Genomic DNA, 11,469 nt, shown 5'->3' with positions numbered 1-11,469 from the left:
AATTTGGGTTTCCCCCTTAACGAGTTTATGTTCCCCATAGACTATAATGGGGTTCGAAACCCATTCGAACACTCGAACAGTGAGCGGCTGTTCGAATCGAATTTCGAACCTCGAACATTTTAGTGTTCGCTCATCTCTACTAATAAGCAGCCATAATCCTAACTAGCCCATTATTCTCCATCATCCCGAGCTCTGGATCATTGCGCTCAGCTCTCTAATTGGAGAATATGTGTTTGGCATTGTTTTGGTAAAACATAAATGAAGTTATCAAGCAGACAAAAAGCTGATGTTCAGACTGAAAGGTCAAGAAAAAAGCAGACATTTATGAGTGATGCTGAGGCTGTGTGATACATGATGGGGATAAAAACTCTTCTCCATGGAAACAGCAGAATTTAAAGATTTTGTTAAAACAAATCCAGATAAAAAAAATCACTTGGTTGTCTGTACAGAAAATATGGATTGGTTGTTATAGACTATAGCTTTTTGTTTGTAGTTGTTACAGATCTCCCCTTATGTTTGTACGATTCAGTAGTACTGGTTTATATGTTAACCTCCTAAGGCTAGGGCCCCTCATGGCGTAAACGCCATGGCCAAAACCACGGCATTGTACAGTCCCTGCAAAGTGGATGGGACACATTGCAGAAAAATACGTGCAGCAGAAATGCTGGGGCTTCCAAAACCGTTGCAATTTTGGAAATCGCAGCCTGTCAATTTAACCTGCAGAAACGCTGTAAGTGGACAACCAGTTCAATACTCTAACAGGACCTGTTGTTCAAAGAAAATGGCTTTACACCTTCCCCATATCCACCGTAATAGTACGGCAGAGGTTAAATTTAGAACCATGGCCGCCACGTCTCTGTTATAATACACAGCAGAATCCTGGCAGCAATGTCCACAATCAGAAGGGGCAACAATCTGTTTCCAAGTCAATGAAAGGCTCCCATTGCTAAACTTCTAATACAGAAATAAAAGGATTTCCCAGTATAATGTAATACATAAGTATTGCAGTAAATTGTACTGGCAATCAGACCCCCTAGGTTCGAGTCCTCTATCCCATAATGTAAACACCATAGTAGGGGAAAATATCAAAAGGGTGCACTTATATTTCAGCCGATAACTTTGACCAAATGGTATTCTGGGCCAATAAGTTTTGGCTGTTGAAGGAGTTTGCCTTCTTGTTATGGGAGTTTTATCTGGTGAATGAATATTGGTTCAGTTCATGTACTGATGCAAGTTACTTATTTTATAATAGTTAATTAAGTTAAGGTTAATGCAATTAGAATATAAAATAGGATATTCTGTGGATAACTAATATTTCATGGATGAAAAAAATAAGATTGACTTCTCTAATAAGACCAAAATAACATGCTTAAGATAGCCATGCTATTTATATAAGATTATTCAAACAGAGACAGCAGTGGGTCTATGTGAACAGGATATAGGCTCCTTGCATTAGAACAACATGCACTACCTTATGTTTTTCTATTAATTCATCAGTATTTGGAAACCATGATATTTATTGACTCAGCCTCTCTCTCTCTGCTTTTAGACTGAGGCACCTTGTTGCAGAAATGCAGCTTTTTTTGTTGCAGATTTTGCTGCGTTTTTTGATCCAAAGCCAAGAATGGCTGCAAAAGCAATGGGCAGTATATAGGAAGTTCTTTTACTTCTACCTTGTGCTCAATAAACTCCTAGCTTTGGCTCAAAAAACACCAAAAAAATCTGAAAAAAATAACAACTGCGTGTTTGCAATGTGGGGTCTTAGCCTTAAGGTGGCAGTAAGTCCTCTAACCCATTGAAGCCTTGTGCTACAGCACAGGTTGCACATATAGTATGTCTGTCCCTGTCTTCAGGGATACTACCCGCTGATCAGCAAATTGGTGTTGAGATGTACTGTTAAACCTTATTCACATGTCCGCAATCCATGGACATGTGAAGTTTGTGCTAGTCATAGTCTTTCAGTGTTGTGATGCACCAGCACAAGTGAATAAAAAGAAGAATGTGTTTCCACTGCTTTTTCTGACCTATGGGCATTAAATATAGGACAGGTGTCTGAGTGAACACATTGACATTAATATGTATGTATGCTATCCATGAAAAATGCAGACAACATGCGCATGAAATTCGGATGTGTGAATAAGGCTTCTGGAGATTTATTCAGCACCTAGTGCTGTCATATCCTGAGTTATCAATATACCGGCAGATGTGATGGGGTTCAGATAAACAGCAAACAAAAAAGAAGCTGTTTAACCAATACCTGTCACATCTATTTATCAGGTAGATGAAGATTATTTCACACCAAAAAGTGAGTGATGTTTCACTTTCTTTTAGCAGTCAGTTAATAAAACTTATGAACGCCGTCCTCTAGTAACTGAGTACTCAAACTTTTCAGTATTATCAATGTTTTCAAGGTATATAGCGAAATAAACTTTAAGCGGTCTGCCAGAAGTTTCCTAGCTATCAGAATGAAAGACCTACTGCCCAGCACCATAATGTCATCCAATTGTAGCATAGAAACGGGTTGGCAACTCTCCGATGTTTATATAAAAAATAACTTTTATTCCATATATAAATAAAACATATAGAAATATCAAAAAGAAGTGAAAAAAATGAAGATTAAAAACGCCTACGCGTTTCGGAACTGTCTGTTCCTTAGTCATAATGTCATGCTGCGGCAAAAAAACACTACATTTTACAGTACCAAAAATGAGATTCTGGTAAATCCTATCCACACATTGCAGAAAAAAGCTGCATTTTTGAAAACCTCAGCATGTCCATTATACCTATGGTAAACTTTTCCGTATAGGTATGATAGAGGCAGAAAGTACGCAGAGGGAAACTCTATGGGCATTTGTGAAAAACACTGCAGAAAAAAACATATTTTTGCAGGTCTTTATTTTCACTTTTTGTATTCCAAACTGAGAGCAAGAGTTGTTAGAGGATCGGTAAAATGGAAAGAAAAGTTTCCCTCATAACAGATAAAAATATAACACATTTCTTTTGTATCCATCTTCACTGACTTCAATATTAAAAATAACAAAAGACATGGGTACCTCCCATTAGATTTCCATTTATTTATTTATAAAGAAAAATAACACACTGCTTGCCACTTGGCGGAAAGAAATAAGATCTGATGAAGGGGTGGAGTGTTTTGTCTAACTCCATTGCCCTGAAATGCGTTATCTTGTTACAATAAAACGGTTTGTTGAATCTACGTCAACCTACTGCGTGAGCGCGGAACTGGACCTGTGTTGGATCAACACTTACCTGTGTATGTTCAGTCGACCTTGTGTAGTGTACCGGTAGACGCTGCCACCTTTGCTCAGTCCTCCAAATGCACAGGGGTGCATATATGATGGCTATTGTTTCCTAAATACCTACCTGGGACTTGGAGAAGCGCGGTCACTCTTGCATATATTTTGTCATTGTGCTACAAAGAAAAATATGACCGTCAATAAATGAAAAGGATGCCTGAAGAAATGCAGTCAAATGAAGAATAAGAGATGGCAAAAAAATTTAAACAATATACTTTGTAAGGCTAAGGCCCACTTTTTTCATTACCAGCAAATTGAATGAGATTTTGATTGATCTCATCCACACATTATAAAAAAATAGAGGTGTTGAAAGGCTGAAGCGCTGCGGGATTCACTAGAAAAACACCCGCAGCAGAAACGCAGCAATTTCCAAAACTGTCACATTTTTGGAAATCACAGCATGTCAATTATACCTATGGAAACTCTGTCATGTGTATGGACCCATAGAAATTAATGTGTCAGTGTGCTCTTGGGGAAAAATCTGGACAGCACATAAATCTAGCAAACGGTTGTCTGCAAGGGGGCTTACGCTGGTTTTGCATCGCGTCTTTTAATGTAGACAGGGAATTCTAAAACTGATTTGATCACTTTGCATAAGTCTGCATGCTTTAACACTGCCTTTTAATGTGGTGTGAAAGCATTCAGGACACATTTTTTCTGTGTGTTGATCCCCTGAAAGATCAAAACAACAGAAAAGACAAAAGTAGTGTGAACACAGCCTAAAGCGCTTCTCATTGCCACCTATGAAGACTTATTAGGAAGCCCCCTTGCAGACAACCGTATGACTGGTCAGTGTACTATCAGAGTTTTTCCAAGATAGCACACTTTCCAATTAATTTCTATGGACCTGTACACATGACCGTGAATGATACGGTCACATGTGCGGGCCGACAATCTGGGCCTATACCTGTCCGATTTTGCGGTCCTGCTTCATCTGCTCCTATTCATTGAATGAAAGGGTCCACAGAAGAGCAAGGGGGGGGGGGGGGGAGTTCCTGCCTTTCATACATGGCAGCCGGTTAGCACATCGTCATGTGCAACCGACTTTAGACTACAATAATTATGTATCATATGGCACCAGCGCTGCAGCTCCCATGAGGCGGCCTGAAGCGAGCGCTTCAGGCGGCGCTATGTCAGGACCCCAGGGAGGGCGGCATTTTTGATTATCTAAGCCAGTCCAGGACAAGCTTTCCTGGACTGGCTTAGCACCGAGCGGTGGTTTGGGGAGGCCACTGAAGCAGCGCTGCTCCAGCAGCCTCCTCTCACACTCACGCCGAGAGCAGGTCTTCTCCGCGCCTGCTCTCTGCCTGCGAACGGCACTAAGCCCCGCCCTCTTCGCGCCGTCATGCCCCCTTCACTCCACCACGCCCCTATGCTCCGCCCCCTCCTCGGGGGGGGGGGGGGCTTTCTGTAGTTCGCCTTGGGCGGCGAAAGGGGTAGGTTCACCCCTGTATGGCGCTTTTGGGAAGGTGACTGTGGTAAGAAAAAAATCTGCATTACAAACCGATGCAAAGCTGCATGTTCTTTCTTTCCCTTATACAATTATAACTCCCTTGTATACCCCAGTACATGGATCTTTCTCTTCTCTTCCCACTACAGCAACTCAACATTATAGGCCTGGTTCACATCTGCGTCAGTAATCCGTTCGGGGGGGTTCCCATGCGGACTCCGTGAAAAGCTTACAGATGCAGATGTGAACCAGACCTCACCTAGATGTTAACAATAAAGTGAGGATAAAAGACACCAACTCCATCATAATACATTCTCATTTTTCGACAAAAACCTGCCTTAGAACAGCTGTATTGTTACAAACCCCAATTAAATTAATCTCCATCAGGATTGATCAGTATCAGTTTGGAAATTGATCCAACATAGCTGTCATGTCTCCATTATACATGGCGGCAATTGGAAAGGTGTTTAATTCCTAGAATTGCTAGAAATAGCAATGGAGTAAGGTGATATTAGTGATTTAATTCTTTGGCCACTTTCACTTGCTCAGTATTAGGTCAGTATTTTGAATCAGTATTTGTAAGCCAAAGCCAGTATTAGTGTCCAAATCACTTTTTCTCTGTAGGTTTCACTTCTGGTTTTGGCTTAGAAATACTGACCAAATATTGACCATAGGAAAATCATCCAAGCCTTATCTTAGGCCGTATTCACATATCCTTTTTTCATGTATTTGTGCTATTTTATACTGGCAGTACTCAAACGTATAGCTTTACTGGGGTGGTCAGATGCCCATCAACCATTTTTTGTATTGAGTCTGATCAGCGAAAACAGGCAAAGCATGGATGACATCTATGTGCTGTCCATTTTTATTACTGACTTACAGTCCTTTAATGGGCTTCCATGGTCGATAAAACCAACCAAAATAGAACATATCTGCATTTTTATGGCCTCACAGTCTAGAAATAAAAACAGACATATGAATAATTACATCCAAATCAATGTGTCTGTATTTCATCTTTAAACAATTTGGACAGATACGTAAAAACTGACTTAAATCAGGATTTAGTTTTCTGGGAAGTATTGATGACTCTTTGAAATTGAACATACTGCACGTGAATATAACATTCAATACTATAATTTATTAAAGATAAATTTGGTTTCTTCACTTATTTCCCTCCTTCTGCCGCTTATCAAATATGTATAATAGATGTCTATGGAGAGGGTTGGGAAAGGAAGAGATGAGTTTTACTAAATAATCAGACATCTGCAGAATCTAGAGAGACCATTTCCTTCCAGAGCTGGGTTATCAGGAATTACTATCCAGTTTACTCCTCATAGAAATTACTCATTTAATGCTGTAGACATAGCTCTGTCTTTCTCCTTCTCCCTCTCTCTATAAACTGTATTGTAAAGGAATCTGCTTGTGTACAGAGAACAGACCAACATCTAGCATATAAGACATGAAGACAGAAGTAATAAAGAAGAAGTAAACTATATTGCAAAGTCTGTTCCTTTCACCTGCACTGTATATTTATGAATAAATACATAAAAGTTTACTTAGACTTAAAGGGGTGGTCTACGTTCTTAAAAAAAAATGCTGACTTGACATAAAATAACATGCAAAATAAAGATCAGTTTTCACCACAGCACCCACATTGAACATCCCTGCCGCACATGGGATGTCTTTTATGTCTCTGGACACTATCACTACATCCATACCTCTGAAAAAGGTCTTATCCCTGCAGGTCTGGGCTGGGGCTGGATGCTGGTTCCAATTACATGACACATTGTCGAAACCAATAGTTTGTCCACAATAGAACCAAGGGGAAATAAGTACCAAAAACCTCCATGGAGAACCCCTTTAAAGGTGAGTTGTGCTGCAATGACTTGGCTTGGTCACTGCACAGAGAATGGTGAGGGTACAGAGTGTCAGACAGTCACCAGATCATACCTGCCAAAACTCCTGGTTTCAACGAGACAGTTCCAAATTCCGGGTGTTTGGCAAGAGGTAAGTCCTGGTTTCAACTCATCTGCATTTCCATTATTGAATACAATGGTAAAGCAAGGAGCTGGCTCTGCTTCACCATTCGGCTCTTGTCTCTGATCCAGGAGTAGCAGACACAATGTAGTGACGCCTCTGCACCTGCAGCTCCCTGAAGCCATCGGAACCAGAGACAGAAGACAGTACAACAGGGAAACAGGACAAAGTGAGTATTAGGACGTTTATGTTTTTTTGCAACAAGCAGAGGGATTTAATATTGTGGGGCAACTGCAAGGGGACATTAAACTGTGGGGGCAACTGGAGGAGGGACATTATATTGTGATGGTAGTTGGAGGGGGGCATTAAATTGTGGAGGTAGCTGGGGGGCATTAAACCAAGGGAACACCTGGAGGGGGAAAATTAAACTAGGAACAGCTGGAGGTAGAAATTGAACTGGGGGCAACTGGAGGGGGACTTATACTATGTGTACAACTGGAGGGGGGACACTAAACTGTGCGGGCAGTTGGAGTGGGGGATTAAACTTGGAAATTAAACTGGAGGCAACTGGAGGGGGACATTATACTATGGAGGTAGTTGGAGATGGACATTAAACTGGAGGAGCTGGAGGGTGGACATTAAATTTTGGGGGTAGCTGAAGGGGGACATTACACTAAGGAGGCAGTTGGAGGAGTACATTATACTGAAGGGACAACTGGTGTGGGAAAATTAAACTGGGGCAGCTGGAGGATGACAAACTGGGGCAACTGGAGGAGGACTTAATAGTGTGTGGGCAACTGGAAGGGAACATTAAACTGTGGGGAAACTGGAGGGGGACAGTAAACTGTGGAGGTAGCTGGAAGGGGACAGTATACTGTAGGGCAGACAGAAGGGGGGCATTATACTGTGAGGGCAAATCATGTTAGGGTGAAGTGTAAGTGGGTGGGCTAAATTTGCCACAGAATGAACAGCGCAATACAGATTCTATCCCTCTTTCTGTCCTTAGAAAGTTCAGAAGTATGCACCAGACTGATATAGATGACCTATCCTAAGTATTAACGTTCACTTTATATGGCTCAGTGTTTCACTGCTGTCATTTGAACAGTCCATTCAGTACATAAACGTTGCTCCCTCTCCTGCACATATTATAAATTCACTGTGTTTAGTGAAACTAGAGAAAGTAAAACTTCTAGCAGTGTTTATAACAATTCTTCCTGTTTTCCTTCCTATAATATGGATGAGAGTGTATTGCGGGAAGTGACAAGCTGACTGTGGAATTTCTAGAGCTGGAATCTTTTACACATTACACAATGCTGTTAGATATTTGTTCTATTTGCCGAAGGTCATCGTATCAGGCGGTGGATGACTGGTTACGAAACCTACATGGATAGAACACTGTTGAGGTATTCAGTTATTATGGTGTCAGTATTCAGTTATTATAGTGAAAGGAAAGGCATCTTAAATAATTCTTTACAACAAATGAGCATTAACGACTGTTTCTTAAGAGCTGTCAAACATGGTTACATAGGAGATGAGGTTGGATAAGACACAGGACCATCAAGTCCAACCTCTAATGATATAGCGTTGATCCAGAGGAAGGCCAAAAATCCCATGAAGCCAATGCCAATTGCCCCATATAAGGAGAAAACATTCCTTTCCGGCTCCAAATCAGGCAATCAGTATAAATCCCTGGATCAACTTGTCTTTACCAAAATGTAAAACCCATAACCCATATTTTTGCATTCAAGATAGACATCAAAACACTCTTAGAACTTGCACAATGTATGCACCATTATCACATCTTGTGGCAGTGAGGGGGAGGGTGTTTAGATTAGTATAGGACTTTCCATTTATCTCGGACAACCCCTTTAACTCCACTGTATTAGGTCAGTAGCTGAGGATTGCCATATTTAAATATGGTTAAATGCTTTCTTTTTATCCCTCATTGCACTCCTTACAGTTTAGTTAGCCACAGAAAGTTTGTGTTTTTCACTATTTTGGATGTTTTTGAAAATGTCCCAATTGCTTTCAGTTGCCTTCACTTTGAGAACATTGTCCCAAATTATACTGCTAAGCTTTTCTCTCAGCTGGCTTGGCCTTCCTGAATTTTAGTGTTTTTGTGCCCCCTCTACTAAACATCTTTTTAAAGTGTACATGAAAACTTATTATGTTGTGGTCATGATTACCTATATGATCCAATGCTCCACTTTTAACTTAGGTCTAAAAGTCCTGAGACACAATACCAGCCATAAGTTTCATTGAAAAACAAAAACTATCATCTTTATGGCACTTAGACACAATTTGAATAATAATTTGGAATATGGTGTATATGTAGGATTTTATTAGCCAGCTGGATGCGTTAATAAGCCTATGTATATATCTCAGTATTTCCCCATGTACCTTTTTTGCATACCTCAAATCACAAGTTCGGATTTGCAGAACCTGGTTAAGGTTACTCGTCATAGTCTGGCCAGTATACCTAATTTTTTATAAAATGTAACCACAAAGCAGAAATATCAAAGAATCTCTAAAACAGGTTTATGTAAGACTGAAGGAAATCATGTCACTTATATATGAAAAAATATAATATCCACTATTGAAGATTGATAATAATTTCTATAATACAGCCCACCCATAGCCAAAGTCCATGCAACTAATGCCACTGCACTAATGCCAATGCTGTTTCCTATTTAACAGTACAAGGCGTGACATACATCATGACCGAAGATATCTTCATTTGTATGGGTGTCCAAATACTTACTGGTAGACAATGTATTTATTATTATGTCCCCATAATATTGTATCTTTTCTCTGTCTGTAGTGTCTCACATCACTTTTTTTGCACTACATGCCTCATCTTAGTCTTTTACATAGTAGGTTGAATTTTTCGTTCAATAAAAATGTAGATTTTAAGAATTTTTGGTTTTGTACATGGCTCTTCCTTTTTTTGGTTGGATATACAGTGTTGGCCAAAAGTATTGGCACCCCTGCAATTCTGTCAGATAATACTCATGTTCTTCCAGAAAATGATTGCAAGCACAAACTCTTTGGTATTAATATCTTCATTTATTTTGCTTGCAATGAAAAAACGCAAAAGAGAATGAAAAAAAAGTCAAGTCATTGATCATTTTACACAAAACTCCAAAAATGGGCCGGACAAAAGTATTGGCAAAAGTACAGCCTAATACTTAGTAGCACAACCTTTAGACAAAATAACTGTGAACAACCGCTTCCGGTAACCATCAATGAGTTTCTTGCAATGCTCTGCTGGAATTTTAGGCCATTCTTCTTTGGCAAACTGCTCCAGGTCCCTGAGATGTGAAGGGTGCCTTCTCCAAATTGCCATCAAGAGATCTCTCCACAGGTGTTCTATGGGATTCTGGGCTGGACTCATTGCTGGCCACTTTAGAAGTCTCCAGTGCTTTCTCTCAAACCATTTTCTAGTGCTTTTTGAAGTGTTTGGGTCATTGTTCTGCTGGAAGACCCATGACCTCTGAGGGAGACCCAGCTTTCTCACACTGGGCCCTATATTATGCTGCAAAATTTGTTGGTAGTCTTCAGACTTCATAATGCCATGCACACGGTCAAGCAGTCCAGTGCCAGAGGCAGCAAAGCAACCTCAAAACATCAGGGAACCTCCGCCATGTTTGACTGTAGGGACCGTGTTCTTTTCTTTGAAGGCCTCTTTTTTTCCTGTAAACTCTATGTTGATGTCTTTTCCCAAAAAAGCTCTAGTTTTGTCTCATCTGACCAGAGAACATTCTTACAAAACGTTTTTGGCTTTCTCAGGTAAGTTTTGGCAAATTCCAGCCTGGCTTTTTTATGTCTCTGGGTAAGAAGTGGGGTCTTCCTGGGTATCCTACCATACAGTCCCTTTTCATTCAGACGCCGACGGATAGTACGGGTTGACACTGTTGTACCCTCGGACTGCAGGGCAGCTTGAACTTGTTTGGATGTTAGTCGAGGTTCTTTATCCACCATCTGCACAATCTTGCATTGAAATTTCTTGTCAATTTTTCTTTTCCATCCACATCTAGGGAGGTTAGCCACAGTGCCATGGGCTTTAAACTGTTTGATGACACTACGCATGGTAGACACAGGAACATTCAGGTCTTTGGAGATGGACTTGTAGCCTTGAGATTGCTCATGCTTCCTCACAATTTTGCTTCTCAAGTCCTCAGAGAGTTCTTTGGTCTTCTTTCTTTTCTCCATGCTCAATGTGGTACACACAAGGACACAGGACAGAGGTTGAGTCAACTTTAATCCATTTCAACTGGCTGCAAGTATGATTTAGTTATTGCCACCACCTGTTAGGTGCCTCAGGTAAGTAACAGGTGCTGTTAATTACACAAATTAGAGAAGCATCACATGATTTTTCAAACAGAGCCAATACTTTTGTCCACCCCCTTTTTTATGTTTGGTGTGTAATTATATCCAATTTGGCTTTTTGACAATTCTTTTTGTGGTTTTCCATTGAAGACAAATTAAATGAAGATAATAATACCAAAGAATTTGTGATTGCAATCATTTTCTGGAAGAAAATGATTATCTGATAGAATTGCAGGGGTGCCAATACATTTGGCCAACACTGTATATTTAGAGTTTGGTGCTTGTACACATGCAAGGCTTGATTTTATGTGCAGGATATCGTCTCTCTAGTGATAAATTTTTTTTGTATTAGTCACATTCACAAGCTGTGCTATGTTTTTCGTAATGTAAGACAGTGTA

The sequence above is a fragment of the Leptodactylus fuscus genome, chromosome 1 (genome assembly GCF_031893055.1).
Source record: "Leptodactylus fuscus isolate aLepFus1 chromosome 1, aLepFus1.hap2, whole genome shotgun sequence".
In the NCBI taxonomy this organism is placed as follows: Eukaryota; Metazoa; Chordata; class Amphibia; order Anura; family Leptodactylidae; genus Leptodactylus; species Leptodactylus fuscus.
Note: the sequence above shows the minus strand (reverse complement) of the source record.